Source organism: Diadema antillarum, unplaced genomic scaffold (assembly GCF_040938485.1).
Source record: "Diadema antillarum isolate AM-2024a unplaced genomic scaffold, OU_Dant_1.0 scf00000071, whole genome shotgun sequence".
NCBI lineage: Eukaryota > Metazoa > Echinodermata > Echinoidea > Diadematoida > Diadematidae > Diadema > Diadema antillarum.
Window position 1 is genome coordinate 14,213,532 of NW_027270960.1, and position 20,106 is coordinate 14,233,637.

The following is a 20,106-nucleotide window of genomic DNA, read 5'->3' on the forward strand; positions in this document are numbered from 1 at the left end:
CGTCGCCATTATGTTATTACGGTCTCCACACGATGCGGGGACATCTCGAAGATGTTGCAGACAAATTTAGTCCCCACGACATGGCCACAGAGATGGAGACCTCGCAGAGACGTCTCGGAGACAAGCTGGAAGACGGAAATAGTCTCTGCAAAAATCGAAAATGTTCGATTCTCCTGCGAATCCTGGAGATTGGGCTCGTCTCCAGGAGACGTGCGTCGTAGAAATGTTGCGGAGAGTAGAGTTGCAACCTATAGTCTCAGACCAACGAGAAACCAACTTATAAAGTCTTGTGATATCATACCAAGTTGCGTCCAAGCACTTTGGATAGAATCTTAATAGACCCTAGAAGGTGTCATGAAAGTTGTACTATAGCATATCTACTGTAATCTGTACCCTGTTAATGGTGTCACTGTAGCACCTGTGAAATAATTATGCTTGTTCCCTACATGGCGTCACCAGGACCGTCATGTTCTCTGAACGGCATATGTAGCTGTGGAGGCACATACAATTTCCTATAAGGACTTTAGAATCGAACTTTCTTACACAAGTTCGAAAATAGCAAATTGATGCCAACCTGATGTACTAAAACTCTCTTAAACACGACAGATTTTTTTATTTTTTCATCCAGATTAGGAGTGATCTTTATAATTATTATTCCATTGAATTTAAATCTGAATTATGAATATTGAGGACCCCTGAACTGCAACAGAGAAATAAAAACACTTCTCTTTTTAGTGGCAACGTCAAAGACGCCGGTAAAATAGAGAGTACCCCCCCCCCCCTTATTTCTAAACTATTAGTGTATTAGGTAGCAATAGGATTCTATTTCTCATATGTGTATGTCTTTATTGCATTACTTGCAGATGAAGATGAAAATAATAATCCAACAATCAAATCTTGAAAACTCTTTGAAAGGGCATTACCCATAATTCTAACTAGCTCTTTTTGCTGTCATTAAAGCAAATGCAAATATGTTGAATTCCGCAAATATGACCAGTCGGTGAGGACATTTCCTCTTAGCGCCTGTAATATAAAAATAATTGATAGAATGATACAATGTGACATGAACTATGATATTCCATAGCTTTGCTATGAGAGAACCTCACTTAAAAGCTTGTGTAGCCATATCATAACAGGCCATAATTGAAATGATGCAGAAAAAAAAAATTACCGTAAGTAATCATTAAAAATGAAATTGAAGGGTTGCCAAGTCTTCAAATTTAATTGTGAAATAAGGATCTGAGTAAGATCCCTTAAACCTAATTACTCTCAGAAAGGGGTTCTTATTATAATTCATGAGTGTATACAGTGTTTGAAATCTTAACACGAAAGCAGATACATTGATGTTACTCGTGAGAAAGCCCACCTCTCCCTCTCCCACAGCCCTCAACAACTGGAATTCTATTAGAAGGCTGGCATTCCTCCTATATTGACTATAGGCAAGCCATTTTCTAAATTACCTATTGTGAATATAATAGTTTGATAATTGACCCCAAATGACCTCAAGGGAGACCTTATGCGGAAAAGTTGACACCAGACCATAAAAACAACTTCAGAATCGAATTCCTTGACCCATAAAACCTCTAAAGCTGACTTTTCAAATTATAACAAATAAACTGACCAGAAAGAATATAAATTATTAGTGGAAAAGTGAGCAAAGAAAATGGGATTCCATCGGGATTCGAACCCGAGACCTCCGGATTGCTAGACCGGTGCTCTACCGACTGAGCTATAGAAAGCCCTAGTGCAGTGTTCGTCCCAGAAACCCTTAATTCTCAATGCTCGGGTGGTCAGAAGCTATAGCAGTGTGTTTGTGCGTGTGTGTCACACACCAAAAATCCCTTGCGCCCCCACTAATTTGAAACTATCTACCTCAGGAAACCTACACTTGGCGCTTTTCCGTGGTTTTCGTAGTATTTGGGTCATACTCATACATAGGCGTACATGAATATACAAACGCGCAGCACACACAAACAAACAAACTAACAAAAACAAAACAAATACACATAAGATTTAATAGCCAACAAGTAGTTTTTAAGCCAGTATTCGATATCTACCTGCAGTGCACAACTAGCGGCCCAGCATCGGTTGGATGTGCGTTTCTCACGACGTTCCTAAAGTCGATCAGAGGCTGTAAATAGTCGGGTTCTCTCCTCTCCGGCCAGATCGTGTAGTGGTACTGACTCACCCATCGTGATCCTTCGCCGTTTCGCTGGATGTGATAACGAATAACATTTTTTGTGTGTGGTCATAGGAGTTTATTCGTTTCAAAGGCGCGTAAATGAGGAGTAGGCGTAGGGGTAATGTCGTGGATGAATCGAGGGTCAAGGACAGGATCCTTGGAAAATCACGGAATTTAGTTGGTTTGTATTCTATTCTTCAAAATTTTGAATTGAATTACTGAAACTGCACTAGTCTTACACTCGAGACACAGTGAAAAGTTCCAACACGTATATTTTCATATTTCACTTGACATTTATGCAAATACCAAGGGAAAAAATACAATTAAGATTCAAAATATGATATAAAGCGGGTCTTGGCTAGAAAGTGGGCCAGCATAAAAGAACATTCTTAATAACATGTGAAATGTGAAGGAACCGCAAAAGCAAAGCTTTTAACCGCGGGTTACAGGAAAAATTACTAGTGTAAATTCGTTTTGCAGTGGAGATAGGACACAAAGTACTAATGATGAAACTAGGAAAACGGGAAAAACGAAAAAAAAAAAGATGAAATGTAGAATTTATTGTGAATGTTTTAGTAACGATTATATATATATATATATATATTTCGTTTGTTATAACCACAAGTGTGTGCGTGCGTATGTGTGTATGTGTGTGCATGTAGGCCTACATGCATGTGCGCGTTTATAGGGAGATTAGGAGAGGAGCAGCCCCAACCCACGCCCCTACGGGTTGAAGTATTATTACTTGGTATTATGCATCACTTCTTCTTTTTTTTTTAAATAAAGTATAATCAAATTAAATTGAAAAAGCTCACACACACAAACACACAGTCATACAGATAAGTAAAACGATACCTTATTACAGTAATTAATATCGGGAAAAACTGCAAAATATTCTTATATATAAAGGCTAATTATTTTGTATTTTGACTGTGTGGTCGCTTGATGTTCGTTATTCCAAAAAGTTCATTAATCCAAAAATGAACTAGGGATCGTTATTCTCAGGGTTCGTTATTCCGAAACACAAAAATTCCCTATACCTAGATGTTCATTAATCCGATAGTGAAAAATGGTTCGCTAATCCAAGCATTTATTTGTGGCGTAATTGCGAAGGAGGTGGGTATCAACGTATTGTCATTCTTATTTCGTTTTTGGATAAACGAACCTTCGGAATAACGAACTGTACCCGTGTGGACTAGCCGGTAAAAAACGTGATTGGAGTCAGAAGAGAGGACGGAATTGTTGGTTTGTGGTCGATCGACTATCGAATTGTTATGTTTATGATGTAATTCAAGATTTATTATGTGTTAAGTTTTGTTGGAAAGAGAAGAATGAAGATAAATGAATTGAAATGAAATGAATTGAATTGAAGGCTGTAGATGCTGACAAGACGTACACCATTCAAAGGGATTTTACTGTTTTGGTGGAGGCAAGGATTAGGCTTTTATTTTCATTTTGTGAGATTCCACGAAACCACTTATGAAATAGTACAGAGCATACCAATTTAAGACAAATTAAGTTTATTTGACGACAATCGGTTTTGGAATGGGGGAGACAACCAAAAACAAAGTAAAATAAAGAGATCACAATTAAAGTTGGGTCCCACCTTTTGTTAGGATTGCTCTATTTTGCATATCTCGGCCATTGCAATACCAATTTTCATCAAATAAACGTTGAATTTCTCTTGGAATTACATGCTCCTTCGTATTTATAAGAGGTTTCTCATTATCTCCCCAAAAATGTTAAATAAAAGAAGTTAGGTCTCAACCAAAACTATACGACCCCTTTAAGCCAATGTGTACCGAATGTTTGCATTAGTGGGCAGACAATGTTCAATGTTTGAAATGATGTCCTTTTCGTTAAGCATTCTACTATACATTTCCTTCTATTTTATGGCACAAAATTTCAACACATTTCCTCCCCTAAACCTTCCACTCACTTCAACCAACATGTCGGCAGTATCTCCACCCGCTGCATGGCAGTATCCGCGCATGTCGGCGGACAGTCATTCCCCCCCCCCCCCCCAGATGGCCGAAAAAAGGGTGCGTGTAATATACATCGTTATTTACGGTAAGTGGACAAGACAGTTGTTGAACTTTGACGATTAAGTTCAGGTTTATCACCATGAGTGATGTTTGGCTTTTGTTTATGCTAGTTGTAACTTATTCTCTTGCTTCAATTCAAGAACGCAACCCTTGTGAAAATTTTGTTTCAGTTCTACTTTCTCCAGCTGGGTAGGGATGAAGCACTAGTTCAATAAAAGCTTTGATTCATGAAATAAGGACACTGGGGCATATTCATCTAAATCATGGGCAAAAAAGGATGAATAGGTTAAAAAACGGCGTCCAGGTGCACTGTAAGAAATCGCCTTCAATCTGAAACACACTTGTAAATTCTCTTTGATCTTAGAATGATCAAGTCATTGCATAATCAAAACTAAAATCTTCGGAACGTACCAGTCGCAAATTCAGTCTGCGATGGACGAAACCTGCCTGGGTCTGTTCAGTGTTGCACGTTACCAAGAAATCTCCGTATTCCTCCTTGTTGCTTCTTTTATCTGGCCAGTACTGAACACACCTAACCTGGAATACATATTTCATATGTAAAGATGATGTACCATCCTCCAAACAGCACAAAGAAAGGAATAGCGTAGTTACATTAATTATGTAGAAAAACATACGCTCTATTACTACTGTGCCTTTATTTCTATATATAGAGAAGAGACATTTGTGACGATATTGTGTAATACATGATCACAATGTTATAATCAGGCATCTGGAGTAGACATTCAATGGGGGGGGGGGGGTGAGGTCACATAAACAACGAATAGTAAGACTGGTGAACATACAAATCAAGAGAGAAAAAAAAAACATAACCATAAATACATACAATAGTCATATACGACACAAATGAAAAAAAAGAGCGGATAATACGTCTCGAAAAGTTCAGGCTATGTGTTTTCTATATCATTTTGTATAATGGGAAATTATTTCACTTCTTTTTTTTTTTTTGGGGGGGGGGTGGGGGGATGAGGTACCCAGCGGCAGCCTTCACTTTACTTCCAAGAATACTGTCTGTATTGTGCATAGAGGTCCATTGTGTTTACACCTTTATAGTGATATTCGATCTTATTTGATTTGTTTTTTTTTTCCTGAATTTCTTTTTAATACATAAATGAAATACGAAGTAAACTGAACGAATGGATTGAGCACAGTATAGATGCTTTGAATCTGACAGTTTAAACAGATTAATTATTAATTCAAATATCCAACACTTTTTCTAACACAATGCAAAATGAAAACAAGCAGCTATTATTTATGCAAACATAAGATCATGTGTATCGTGGTTCAGAAGGCAAATTATGCAACTCTGGGTGTCACAGAAATACAAGAGACCATCATCATTAGCAAACGCTTAAGGTTAATGGCCTCAGAAATGACTGTCTAAACAAAAAGACATGCTAACAAGACAATTTACAATACAAAACTTAACATACATATGACATTGTAGACCCAAGAAAATGGTAATAATCGACTTGAAGAGATTTCTAACCCTCTTATCCTCAACAAGATTGGTCAGCATCACTACAGTAGCTACGTTCTGCTCGTAGATCATCTGCCAGAAGTCGTTCACAGTCGCATTGGTCGGAGCTGTGGTGTGATTATAAAAAAGTAGGTGTAATTTCGTAAGTGTATTTGATGTATCAGTAATTCATGGCGTTCTCACTTGAGTACACGCTCGTACAAATTTTAAACAAAATATGCTGATATGTGTCTTGGAATGTAATTCCCTAGAGAAAAAAATAGATATCATACCAGGTGGTAGCAGGACTTTAATCTGTCTGCTTTTAAAACAATAATTATCCGGGCTTAGTTCCTCTGGTCTAAAATTTCATATTAACCCATTCTATATTGAATTCTGAAATCTCCATAAAGAACTAAATACACAGACCACCAGGTGTAGATGTGTAGATGTGTAGAGCAGATCATTATTGGCAGCCGGGGGAGGAACCCCCTTACCTTAACACACACACACACACACACACACACACAAACCCAGAAGAGAAAAGGAAAGAAAGATGGGATTCATCCCGTAAAGCGGAATTTTATGAACAGTAGTTGGACTGCCGCATTAACAGCGTTGTAAAGCATTTTTTTTTTAAAGCAAGCAATCGTAGACGTGCCGCAAGTCACATGCCCAGACTATTGACTGATCTGTAGTTTTCTAAAAACATTATTCAATATAGGTTTAACACAGTAATAATGATATGGTAATATTTATCCAAGCTATGTGCTTCAGCGTTGCCACTGCAATTGTCCTATTTCACAAGATAGTCATCTTTACATCCCTGGAATGGAAGGACAAGGACACAGTGGGTAAAGATATTGTCTCCAAGGACGAAAACACTTGGCGGGACTCGAACTTGGGAGCTTCTGCTTGATTTTTATCCACCATACCAGAGTGCTCCCACTATTCACTGCCGTTATTTCAATATTAATTAATTAATTGATTAATCAATTTATTAATTACTTAATTAATTAATTTATTTATTTATTTTACAAGTAGCCCTCACATTACCTTGTGTTGCAATGTATGCCTTCTCTTTCCTATATCCCTGCAGGTAAACAAAATAATACATTTAAAGGTTCTTTGAAATACAAATGCATGTTGATTTGTGTTGATTTATGATACCCTGAACATCACTTCTGCGCTGAAATGAATATCTAGGAACATTCTATATATTCTTAACTAATTTTTCTTCTATTCTTTTTTTTTATAGATAACTTGGACACGCCCACAAAACATCCTTCCAAACCATTACAGCATTATTCAGCATAACTCTCATGTTTCTGTGATATTAATGTGACTAACAAAAGACATAGCGAGGGAACTGCAATTTATGCTGAGTCGAGGGGAAAGTGCATTCTAATATCTTTTGTTAAACATATCAGTACTTTAGCAATAATTGACAGATGAGGTCACAACAAGAGTATTAGTTTGGAAAGATTTTTTTTTGTTTTTTTTGTGAGCGTCTCCACGTAATCTGGAGAAAAATAGGAGAAAAATTATCTAAAATATTTGGAATGTTTCTAGATACTCGTTTCACCGCAAAATGGATGTTGAGGGTATCACATAAATCAACACAAATCAACATGATGCATTTGTATTTCAGGGAACCTTTAAACGGTATATGGCATTGTCATATGATATTGATGAAAATGAAAATTATAATAATGACGCAAATGATACCGCTATTGATGAAAAACAACGCTGATAATGTTATTAGGTGGTCAACTGAGCATGTTGATGGCCTCGTTAATACTATTACTATTGCTATTTCCTTATCAACACATGTTTTCAGCCGCAGGTCAAGAAGGGCAATGCGGATGTACATTCTGTCCAAAGATGTTTCTCCTTTGCCGGGGCAGTGCTCAGTCAATCCGAGGACCCTTTGAAATGTTGACGGGATTTGCGAACGATTTCAATTTTCTTTTGTTCTTTTAATCGTTCGTGATGTGGAATAAACCTCCTTTATAATCAATAAGGTAGCCGCCTCAAGAAATGGAATTGCTACGTTGGGCCTGACGTCTGTCTATACGGGATCTATCTTACTTTCATGTCACAGTATCATCTTACGTAGTCACGTTATGTGCATGGCTTTCTTCCAAGAATTTTTTGATAATCATAACAAATTTCCTACTGAACGCTGGTGGTGAAGTAAATGCTAACATAAAGGGAAGTAGGACAGAAAATGCATAACAAATATGCAAGTACTGTAGAGTCAGTAAATATTGTGCAACATTCAGAACATTTTAGAGGATCGTTTTAATCGTACCATTTTTTTAAATACAAGCTTAGCATGTTCAGGAATATCTACAAAATAATGTTATAAGTTTATCAGTTGAACACAAAGTGGGATTTACAATTGGTTTTCTTCGAATAGCATACGAATATAATTATTTGAATATATTTACATCGAGGAACGTGGCGTTGATGTAATCTGCTCCTGGCCTACCAGATTGTGAGTGGAGGTTTACACGGTGCTCATCGACTTTAGTGCAAAACAAACAAACAAAACCACAAACAAACAAAAGCAAAAGAACAAAGTTAGGAGTTAAGTTTTAAAATACGAAATGCTTTAAATTCCAGGTTGGCAGGAACACCCTAAGAGTAAGAAAATTAACTGAGTTGATTTTTTTTACTACAAATTTCATAAATGCTTGCTAATTTTTAGGATAGCTTCGATATGCGCGGCTGACAAATCAATGGAACATGTGTCCACTGGATACTGTTGTATAGCTTGCTTCCTTCAGCGGTAACCTTGCATCAAATTTTAGTCTTTTGAACTTTCTAGATCTGTGAGGTCTTATAAGTACGATTAAATAATGAAAGTAAAATATTCTAGAATCCAATATGAAATATGAAATCTAGATGAAGTAAGGTGACGCTACGCTACAAGATACTGGTAAAATGTTGATATGTAATGATTAATCATACAATTCTATCACAATACTTGGTATATAAAAAGACTTACATGTTACTATGTTGTTGTAACGATTCTTCTTTCTGTTCTCTGGAAGGAAAGCCGCGCTTCCTTTGTCAACTTCATTATAAAGATCCTGACAAATATGAATCAAAGAAAAGTAACAACCTTGATGGTAATGTTGATAATATTAACTATTTTTTTTTCATGTAAAGACAACCCGCAAAACAAAAGAAGAATTGAAACACAGGTGCAGCACCACTATAGTACAGTTGCCACTGTCTAGCTCGGCCATTTCTTCAGCTAAAAAAAAAAAAAAAATAATATATATATATATATATATATATATATAATGTAAACACAGTTCATACGAATCGACATAGGAAATAAGAAAGTGTGTATAATGTCCTTTACCCGCATATCTCTGACTTCAAAACTTAACTATGCTTTATGAAATTTTCTCACATCAAACGTGCCACATAACATGCGTCCAATGATATTCCGATGGCTGTTTTTTTTTTTTTTTTAACAAAACTTTGTAAATGACGCAAGGTGTAGTTGAAACGCAGAATTACACTTGTACGAATGTCAAGTTTGAAAAAAAAGCGCTAGTTGAAAGAAAGTTGAAAGGGTCTATTGTCTCGATACCTTGAACTCCTTCTCGAATCCATGTGGAGATAAACGATTTTCTTTCACGTATTTCGGCAAGTTTCCCGCAATGATGGGTCCATAAACTACGGGGCAAACCTTCAATGGTAAGGTGATGACTTCCTCGTAAGGAGACGCGTCAACGGTTATGTAACGATGAGAGTCGTTGAGGCTAAACGCTGACAAAATAAAGAAATTAATATTGCAGTACACTTATATGATTATATAAATGTTATATCTTGGAATTTTCCACGTGTTGGACTTCGAATATTAGAAGTAGAGGCCTTAGGAGTCTCGAGTAGGGCCTATGATTTTGAAGTTTCAACACGGTTTTTAACAACATTTTCTGCTCGCCTTGTATACAATGACGAAGGCCCGAGGCTAGTCGAAAATTTTGTTCATAAAAACCCTACTGGAACCACAATATGGAGTACTGGAGACTATTTGTGAGTATGTGTGTGTGTGTGTGTGTGTGTGTGCGTGTAGAGAGAGAGAGAGATTTCACTCTTGACGCAATGGTCAAAGCTAATCTTGGAGGGTATTGTGCTGCTTCATCACCATGCATACGTTAACCAAAATAGCTGTAATTTTTGCCCTTCATCGCAAAACTCTCTTTAATCCAGAAAGGAAACATAAAAACAATGTTTGAATCGAAAATAGAAGCAATTATATTTGTTTTCAGGATTACGGTCAATTTAGGCTTATTTTGTCTGTCTGCTCTCATTTGAGTTGCTCGGCAGACTGATCACACCACCTTTTTTTGTTGTATTCAACCTTTCAATAAACATGGACTTGCCTACATATATCGTTTCATAGTGTCTCACAAGTACCAATTTCGCCTGCATACAGCTACAATGATCAGAGCAGGTGCTTCTTATCTTGCACTCTTGCGTGTAACTTACAATCTGCATTTTCATAGTTCGAGTCAGCCAAAATATCCGGTTGAGGTGAGGGAGCAGGTCTATATGGAAAACAGAAAAATGTCAAGGTCTATAATTGGTTTATCGGGTTGATTTAAAGAAATACAATGTTGCATTTTTTTTCTTCACAGGAATGCGACATAGCAATATTAGTGTAGTAATAACAAGTAGCAACACATGCCATACGGGTTTCAGATCCAGAAAAATGGCGTCAGGACTGAATGTTTTTTAATGTAATCTTTATCAATTAGATTATTTAAGTTCAAATAAGGGCAAACCCCTAAACGCAGAAAACAGGCAATTAGCGTTACAAATGCCTCAAGGTACAGAAATAAAATTTGGAGCGTTAAAATACTGTGCTGTTGGATGATGGAACAAATCTGAATTACAATCAAAATAATGACAGGACAATGCAGAATGAATGGTGCTGGAGTCTTCTGATGTCTAAAGATCACGGGAAAAATTGAAGTGGTTTTCTTTTCTTCAAGTGGAAATGAGTACATGGTATAAATGAGAAAATACAGTTGATGTCTACTTTCACAGTGTTTTGTTCTTGTTCTTGTTATGGAAATGTTATTATCGATTCAATTTTACACTGTACGTTCGTATGGGTATATATCTGGAAAGAGCGTGAGAGCTCATGACTTGATTCAAACTACACCACTGCACTCACCGTCTCCTCAGATGAAAACAAATGCATACTATGAGAACGATCAAGAGCAGAGGAATACCAACTGCGAGACCGGCAATCAAACCAACTGTAATGAAATGGAGATATAGATATGTGATAGTTTCGATTATGATAACTCCGTGAAATATATATAGTGAAAAGCATTTGCAAGGCAGAATAATAACAGGAATGATCGTTTGCTCTATTGCTATTTCATTTCCAATATCAAGGGAAAAACACTGTTCGAGTTAAAGACGTTTTTAAAGATACAATGAAGCACGGTTGTAGTTAAGTGACACCTGCCATACAGAAATTTCAGCCAGGCTGCTTATTTTGTCGGACACTAAAGGCAACTGAATAAAGTGCTAGAATTAATTTTCCTATTTGGTAGCCCTACTTATTTACATACCTGGCTTTGAACGAGCCTATACCCTAGACCTACGAATTGGAAGCAGGGTGCTCAATCGACCTACCCTGTGACTCCTGCCCACTAGCTATAAAGAATTTTGTTGTATGTGTTGATTAGAGTACCTCCGGGTGAACAACTTAAACTCGTGGGCTGTATGACTTGTGGGCGTCGGTCTCGTGGGATTACCACGAACAAACTATCCCTTGTCTTTTTATTCGATACCATTTACCAATGTTTGCTTTGCATTGAAAGTTCCGTAGTTCATCACATACAGTTCCCTCCACTGAAATCAAAGACACACACTCATTGATCCTCAACTTCAAGAACACATTGAGAAGATTGATGTGTGTGTATGACGGTTAGGTTTTATGTAAAAATCCGAGATCGCATTAGACGTCTAGATAACTTTAAAAGGATACAAGGATATTAATGTTGAAATAAATGCGGACTCTAGAACATGTACCATGGACCTGAAACATTGTACAGGCCTTCTGAATGGCTGAACTTGTTATACTCTTCAGAGAAAACGAGTCCTATGTCGTGAAAGTTAAGGAAAGTTTACCTGGAAATGAGGTGTCTGGAGGTGTGCCTTTCACGAGTGTGGCTTCTGTTGTGGAGTTTGACCAAGGTCCCATCCCACCTTCATTGATAGCTGCAACCTGCAGAGAGAAACCATTTAGACACAGAAGTAGACATCAGGTCAAGACGATTAATTCTTGTCTGAGGACACTTTTCCATTCATTCACACAACTCTCATCCCTATGCTCACTGAATTCGTACACATTATTTTCTTCTTTTTTTTTACACCACGCTGTGTCTTTGACGTTCTCCATGACCGTGTTACCTGACCATTTTCCCAAAGAGTTCAAGTGGAAATAAAGACTCAAGTGTCATTCTTCCACAATTAACTTTAGTCTTTTCCCAAAGATGAAGACAATGGGTTCTTTCCCCCCTCTTTCCCAATCAACGCGTGTAAAACAATTCATTTCATACGTAATAGTAATCACCCTATTCAGCAAAGTTTATATCTACGTGGGGTAGACTAATATTAATACATTTTGGACAATACCGTCATGTAAAGTGAGGTACAATACGCCACACTAATATGTGACTGAAATCAGAGTAATCGATCACAATAAAGATGAAGATCTTACCTTCACTGTGTAGTTGGTATTTGTCTGAAGGTTGGTGAAATTGTACGCCATTTCATATTCACTCCCATCAGTTGTTTGAGTAGTACTGTTTATCGTATTTTCAGACGACAATTCTAGTGCGTAGGCATTGATCAGATAACGGCTAAGATCAGGTTCGGTGGGAGCTGTCCATGTGACAGCCATAAACGTCTGCGAGATGTTGACGACCTCGGGTTGCGAGGGTGCACCGGGTACTGTTGTGGGGAAAATGGTCTTTCTTATATCAATTCGTCAGGACTTTTAAAGTTTTCACTCTTTTCCCATTCAAATTACATTTCGTATACACAATGGAATGCCCCTTCATTCTTGGGTACATACAAGTAACCATGCTTGCGATATGCATCACCAGCTTGTGTTCAGTACGTGCATACTGGTAATTATGCACACAGATGCATGCTTCGCGAAAATTTGAAGTGTTATAGGTGAGATCTTTTCTATATAGACCTATGGGAATAAGTGAAAGTAATGCAATAAGCAGGTCTACAAGTACTTAAGCATGGCCGTTATCATTTCAACTCATACTTTATGTGATAATCGGGGATGTGTTTTGTTTTGTCCTGTAAAGTCATGGTCATATCCACCACATAAACTTCAGACATACGCCCTTTTAATATCAAACTTAAAGGGATCGTATAGTTTTGGTTGAGACCTAATTTCAGGTTTCTAACATTTTTTTTGGCGAGATAATGAGAAACATTTTATGAAATATGAAAGAGCATGTAATTCCATGAGCAATTCAACGTTTATTTGATGAAAATTGGTTTTGAAATGGCTGAGATATCCAAAACAGAGCGATTCTGATAAGTGTGGGACCCACACTTTATCACGATTGCTTTGTTTTACTTTATTTTTGGATGTTTCAGTAATTCCAAACCCGATTTTCATCAAATAAACTTTGAATTCCTCTTAGCATGGTATGCTCTGTACTATTTCATAAGTGTTTTCTTGGTATCTCGCAAAAAGTTAAAAGCCCAATTCTCATCTCCACCAATACTGTACCATCCCTTTAAGAGAGACACAGGGCTCACGACTATAAATATAAGCACTGGCAATTATTAGAAAACTAGGGGTGCATTTACCAAACCGTTGAAAAACAACACCTTGTGATCAAATGTGTAAAAATGCCGTCACTTACTTGGAATGGGCAATGTCGTTACTTCGCCACAACTGGAATCGCCTTCCCCTCCGTTGCTTACTGCTGTAACCTTCGAAAGGAAAAATAGCGGGCCACAAATCGTTCCCTATTTTCAAAAATGTTGGTATTCTATTATTGAGTTGAAATATTGTACCTAGAGAATGATTAGAGGTCTAGAAATCCTTTGACTGAAAAAAACAAAAGAAGAAAAAATCCAAGTGATCAGATCCATTTTTGGTTTGCACCATAAGGGCTTTTGCCATGTGTATGCATTTACAATGTATAAGACATTGAAGTAAAATAAAAGAGAAAAGGAACAAAATGATAAATATCTGAATATCAAAAAAAAAAAAAATATCTGAAACTCACGGTCTACATCACACTGACTAAATTTAGTGGAAGAATTCAATAGTAAAACAAGAATTAGTGAAAGTGGTCATGTTAAAGGGATGGTACAGAATTAGTGAAGATAAGAATTTGGCTTTTAACTTTTTGCGAGATACCAAGAAAACACTTATGATGTTGTACAGAGCATATCATTTTAAGAGGAATTCAAAGTTTATTTGATGAAAATCAGGTTTCGAAAGACTGAAACACCCCAAAATAAAGTGAAACAAAGTGATCGTAATAAAGTGTGGGTCCCACACCTTATTAAAATAACTCTTTTTCGGATATCTCAGGCATTTCAAAACCAATTTTCATCAAATAAACGTTGAATTCCTCATAGAATTACATGCCCTTTCATCATGTTTCATAAGAGGTTTCTCATTATCTCACTAAAAAAAAAATGTTAAAAACCTGAAATTAGGTCTCGACCACAACTATGCGATACCTTTATGTACCTCAGTAAGACCTCAAAAGGAAACAGAAATCCAATAAAAAATGAGTTTTATAATCCTTCAGAGACGCATGTACTGTACCAGGAAGGAGTAAGTCGTGTCAGGATTGAGGTCAGCTAACTGGTAAGACATAATTTCCCGGAAATCATCCGTGATCTCCACTTCTTCGCCTGGAGTTACGCTTATCTTGTACTTCATCAGAATGCCATTGATGGACGTAGGTTCTTGCCACATTATGGTCGCGGATGTTTGATTGACGGAGTCAGGCAAATACCCCAGGCCTCGAGGAACACTTGGAGCTATTTCAACAGAATGAAAAAAAAAATCCTTGTGATGCTAGTTTTCAAATTAAAGAAAAAAACACAACGGAGATTATCAAAAGATTAGACCTAGTTACTTTGCTTTGCAAATTTACTGCTGATTGGGGTGATGCTCGTAATAATCCGAAAGCATATTAGTCTGAAAATGAAGTAAGGTCTGTTATTCCAAAGGGGTGTTATACCGAAACACAATTCGCTATACCTATATAGGTGTTTGTTAATCCGAAAATAAAACGGGGTTTGTTACTCAGAAGATCTTGCGGCATTATTCCGAAGGTTTGTTAATCCCAACATGAAACAATGTTTGTTCATGAAAAAGTGAAAAAAAAGGTGCGTACTAATGATTTTTCAGAATGACAAACCTTTTTTTTTTTTCATTTTCGGATCAACGAACCTTCGGAATAACGAACTGTAACCGATTTTGCCTGTGCGATCTCAAGACACGCAATTGTGTGGACATTATACGTACCGCTTGGCAGGGTTCTGGCTAGAATGCTGTCACACGGACCCCCTCCAGCAGATGTGTATGCACAGACGGTGAAGTTGTAGCTTGTGTAATGTGATAAGGATTGATACGTTAACGTTGTAGTTGTTGTGATATTCTCCTCCGTGTGAGAATCAGATATATCACCATCCTGTAGCTGCTTCACGAATGTACACACGTAGAAAATATCTCCATTTCTGGATGTACACGACGGCATGATCCACTCATAGGTCAGCGTCTGTTTCATGTCATTTTCTACAGTAAGGTTACCAGGTTTCCCTGTCGGGACTGATAACAATACCAAAAATAATTGCCAGAAGTTATTCCTCTACTTAAACCACAGTTTGTATTCTCCCCTATCGGGACCCTGAATTATTGACTAATTAAGTATTCGATCTGTTTTACAACTGCAACGCAAAATATAAAGTTTGATACAAACTTGATTCAGGTTGTTGTGATCTTTGAAGATTTTCCAATTGTTTCAATCGTTTAAGCTTGCATTGCTTTCGAAACCACCGCTGGTGAAATTGTGTCTTTTTTTTTCCATGCCAATATTTATGCCAGACTAAACGGAGGTTTCCCACTAATTGGTTAGTATATCTGTAGTTTGCTTCTGATGTTTGACCCTTTTCTCCACCCTCTGCCACAGCCGGCAAACAAAGTAGATATTTCACCCGCAAAAGGTAGGCCCTAGATTTACATTTGACAGCCATTTTCCCCTACTGGTTCAGACCTTTCAAGGAAGGCCAAGATTTTAAAGCCATTTAGATGTGATCTTTGTTGTTGTTGTTGTTGTTAAAGGTTTCAAATTTATAATCATTTAAGATTGTGCTTTTCATTGAAAAAAATTTGCACAATGCGTTAATCCAAATGCTGCAATTTTCAATAATTCATGCATATTATTCAAATAACTTAGATTTTCTCCATGTCGCAGTTGAAAAATAAAAACAACGCACCATCTAGCCAACCAATGATAATGAATCCTTCAAAGCAAACAAACAATCAAACAAAGAAACCCCATATAAAGGCAAACACCAATAATGAAAAAGAAAATCCTGGGTCATGAGGGTCAATAACAAATAACCTGTGCCTTTTTCAGCACATTTCATCCAAATTTGTGAGTGAATTTTTGAGTTACTATTTTCTTTTTGTCATCATTAAAGTATACATTGATGTCTAATATAATCATTTTATAGGCCCTACATATCGCATTAAACTTTATGACTTGTACCTTTTTCAGACTTCTGGAACAATATGAATTGACAAAGATATGTATACTTTGTATTGTGTGTTACTTTTTGTTGAATGAAAGTAAGGTATCCTTGAATTGAGCTGAACTAATTTTGCAAACAGACAGACAAACAGACAAGCAAGCAAACGCCAGTAACAACAAAACCGCCTTGGCTTAAGTAAGAACCCAGATGTATCTATCGATGTAAGAGTTACGCCTCATCCCAATCATTTGTTTACTACTTCCCATAGTTCTCGTGAACAGGTACGACTGAAGGTGCCGATTTGATTTTTCAAGTCACGAAAGCATATAGGAAAGCTCTTAATTTCATGAGACGATAAACAGAGTTTGAACTGATTCATGTTTAAAGTCAACGAAATCAGTTGCAAGCAGTTTTATTTAGAATTTATTCAAGATTTTCAATCACGGTTATCTTATCTACTGTATAAGTACCTTAAGTAAGGTTCCTTCAACAACTTGATATGTGCCGGTTGCCTTTGTAAGTCGATTTTTCTGCTGATAATTCCAAGCTGATATGTCTAATTTTTCGAAAAAAAAAGCTGCTGTTAGTTTATCTGGAGATGTAGAATAATTACTTTTCCAACAATGGATCTTCAGTGATAAAGGGTAGAATTGTAAAACTATTGGAAAAAAGTGCGTGTATGTGTAGTCACTATAATATGTTTTATAATGATAGTAAGAAGCAGGGTTTAACAGACCGTAAGAGTACAACTAGCTTACTCCCTTGTAAAAATCAGTACGTACTTGTTTCACTTGAGTAGAAAGTCGACGATGCCGATACGGCCGTGTAGTATTCGTGCTCCATATAATATGGAAGGACAGTAAAGTTGTATGTTGAATGTGCATACATGTCATCATAGGCGTAGAAGGTCTCATTTGTTGTAGAGACTTTCGGGTTGTCTGATTCTGAGTCGTCGCACTGGTCCCGAAGCAGAAGATTGCGTGTGACTTTGTAAGACACTGGGAAGCACTTTCTGGCTGGTTCTGTCCATGATATCTCGACGTTATGATACGACTCCGAGGTAGCTGTGAGATCGTCCACTGGATCAGGTGCTGAATAGAGACACATTGCTTTGGCAATTTGACGTCACCACCTTTGTAACATGTTGCATCCCCCTTATAACGACTGTTGATTCGCGTAAACGGTTATGGGTGAATTATGTTGAGCTATTATTATGAAACCTTAATTTTCCCTCTTTACATTTATTTTACATGCAGACTGATCACTGCGATTGTAATACAGTGGTAAATAATACTGCACGAAGTCATGTGATTCGATAGTGTAATTACATGCATTCATTACTTATGTTATCGATGTAGACGTCACATTCACTTTAATTTTTGATAATCCATTCACAATTCTGTTGCAAAGAAACCGAGCATTGTTGCGTTCGAACAATAATTATCAATATGTTGTTCTTATCCATGGTACTGACTATTCGATTGGGCGCCTAGATAGTAACATTGTCATTTCCAGGCTTTTAGATCATATTGATTGATTGATTGATTTTATTTCTGCCTTTTTCCTAATCACACATAACAAAAGAATACACATATTTGGAAATCACGTTACACGACATTTAAGCAAGCATATACTGTCTTACAAATTAATTCAAGGTACATATACACATACACACTATGAACATGACAGTATTCGATGTATAAAACATGTAGCATATCACTCACAAAAAAAAGAAAGTTCGGAGGAGAATCATCAAATCAACACTTGTAGATTATATGAATAATAATGAAATATTCATTCAGAGCATATGATCACGTCGTTTCATTAAACGGATTTCAGAGAAAAGAATATAACAGAGGGGATTTAGATAAATTGATATTAGAAATTAAACATTTTGGTTATTATGATAACAGAAAAGCAGGAGACCGCGATCATAAGCAGCAGCTTGACATGGATCGAGGCCTCGGGGTAAAATTCAAAGCTTAAAATCGATTTACATATCTGTATAATGGACGTGTCTACAAAAACAGAATCAATAGTCAAATCGAAAATATTGTAATAATTTATGAAATTAAAAGTAAAGGAGAAATTCAAAATAGTTTTCGTTTGTTTCTTATCAATAGGCATTTTTTTACTATAATACTGTGCTGAGGTGAGTGCTGTGCTGTGCTGTGCTGTGCTGTGCTGTGTGGAGCTGTGCATGTGATACAATACAATTTTATCAATTTAATGCTTGGGTATATATATCTGATTACATTGATTCTGGTTTATTCTTTGTGTCACATATAATTATGTCTTCTACAATGTACATACTTCTGTATACAATCTCAACAATCTTGATGCGCAGCAAAGTACTAAAACTAATACTATATCAATATTGATTTTTTATGAGTGAACGTAGGAACCCCAAAACTTCTTATCACTCATATATCATTATATTTCGATAAAAGATATTTTTTCATAAGTGCCTTAAAAATATGTAACTTGGTGGTTGTCTTAATTTGCTCAGGGAGATTGTTCCAAACGTCAGGTCCATGATGTCTAATTGACTTGTGAGCTATCACTAACTTGGGATTGTGGAGGTGATAATCTTTAGACTGTCGAGTTGGGTAAGCATGGACGCTGGAGTTCACAGTGAATAGGTTGTGGAAAGAGGAAGGGAGGGTGTTGGATTTGTATTTGTACATGAATATTGCGCTTTGTAATGTATGAATATCTTGGAATGTATGAATGTTGTGGAATGTATGAATCGTGGAATGTATGAATATTGTCGCACGCAATGTATTATACCTTCTTCGAACAGTATTTAATCGTTTAGAAGGATATGCTGTAGTATATAGGCTAGTAATAGGCGCTCTTAACTTCATCAACTTACCTACCACGTTGGTTGTTCCATCTATTTGACTTTCAGGTCCAGGCAAGTCTATCGAGTTGATAATCACCACGGAGAAAATGTACTCAGTACAAGGACTTAAACCGGTGATATGGTATGTGATGTGGTCAGCACCTTCAAACTCAGTAACCGTATATTCGGCTGGGTAGTCGCTCGGCCAGTATGTCAAGTTGTAGCTGTATGACGACGAGTCGCACTGGAGCCACTTCGACGCTGGTGTCTCTGGAAGCTTTGGGAGTGAACCAGGAATAATGTTAGAAAAACTGGCTGCATTCTTCCTCTGCTGTTTATCTTTATCTTTACACAATATTCCATTGCAATACCAATGCTTCAGTCATACTGTTACGAACGGATCTAGTTTAATGGTCAATGCTCATTTACAGATACACCATTTGTACACGTAAAGAATTACTAATCTGTCAAAGGAAAACAAAACAAGAAAGTGGCTTGCCATCACCTGGTATCTTAATTTTACAACTACAAAAGTTAATGATTTAAATGAAACGAATCATTATTTCTCACATGCCATGTTACCGCAACACTGTTGGCATCGGTAATGTTGACACTCATCGCCGACGGTGCGTACAAAGGAGCTGTGTTTGGCATGAAGTAGAAGTGAGAAACAAGTCGGGGAAACATGCTTCGATATTTCCATTTATTTTCATTGATAGTTAACAGTATTCACACTGAGCTGTCTCGCGGAGAACTTTTAAGT

General features: G+C 36.9%; 1 pseudogene; it reads right to left on the bottom strand.

The window, feature by feature from the left end:
* LOC139716867 (uncharacterized) overlaps nt 1-20,106 on the bottom strand; it is a 73,809-nt pseudogene that overhangs the window by 10,705 nt on the left and 42,998 nt on the right.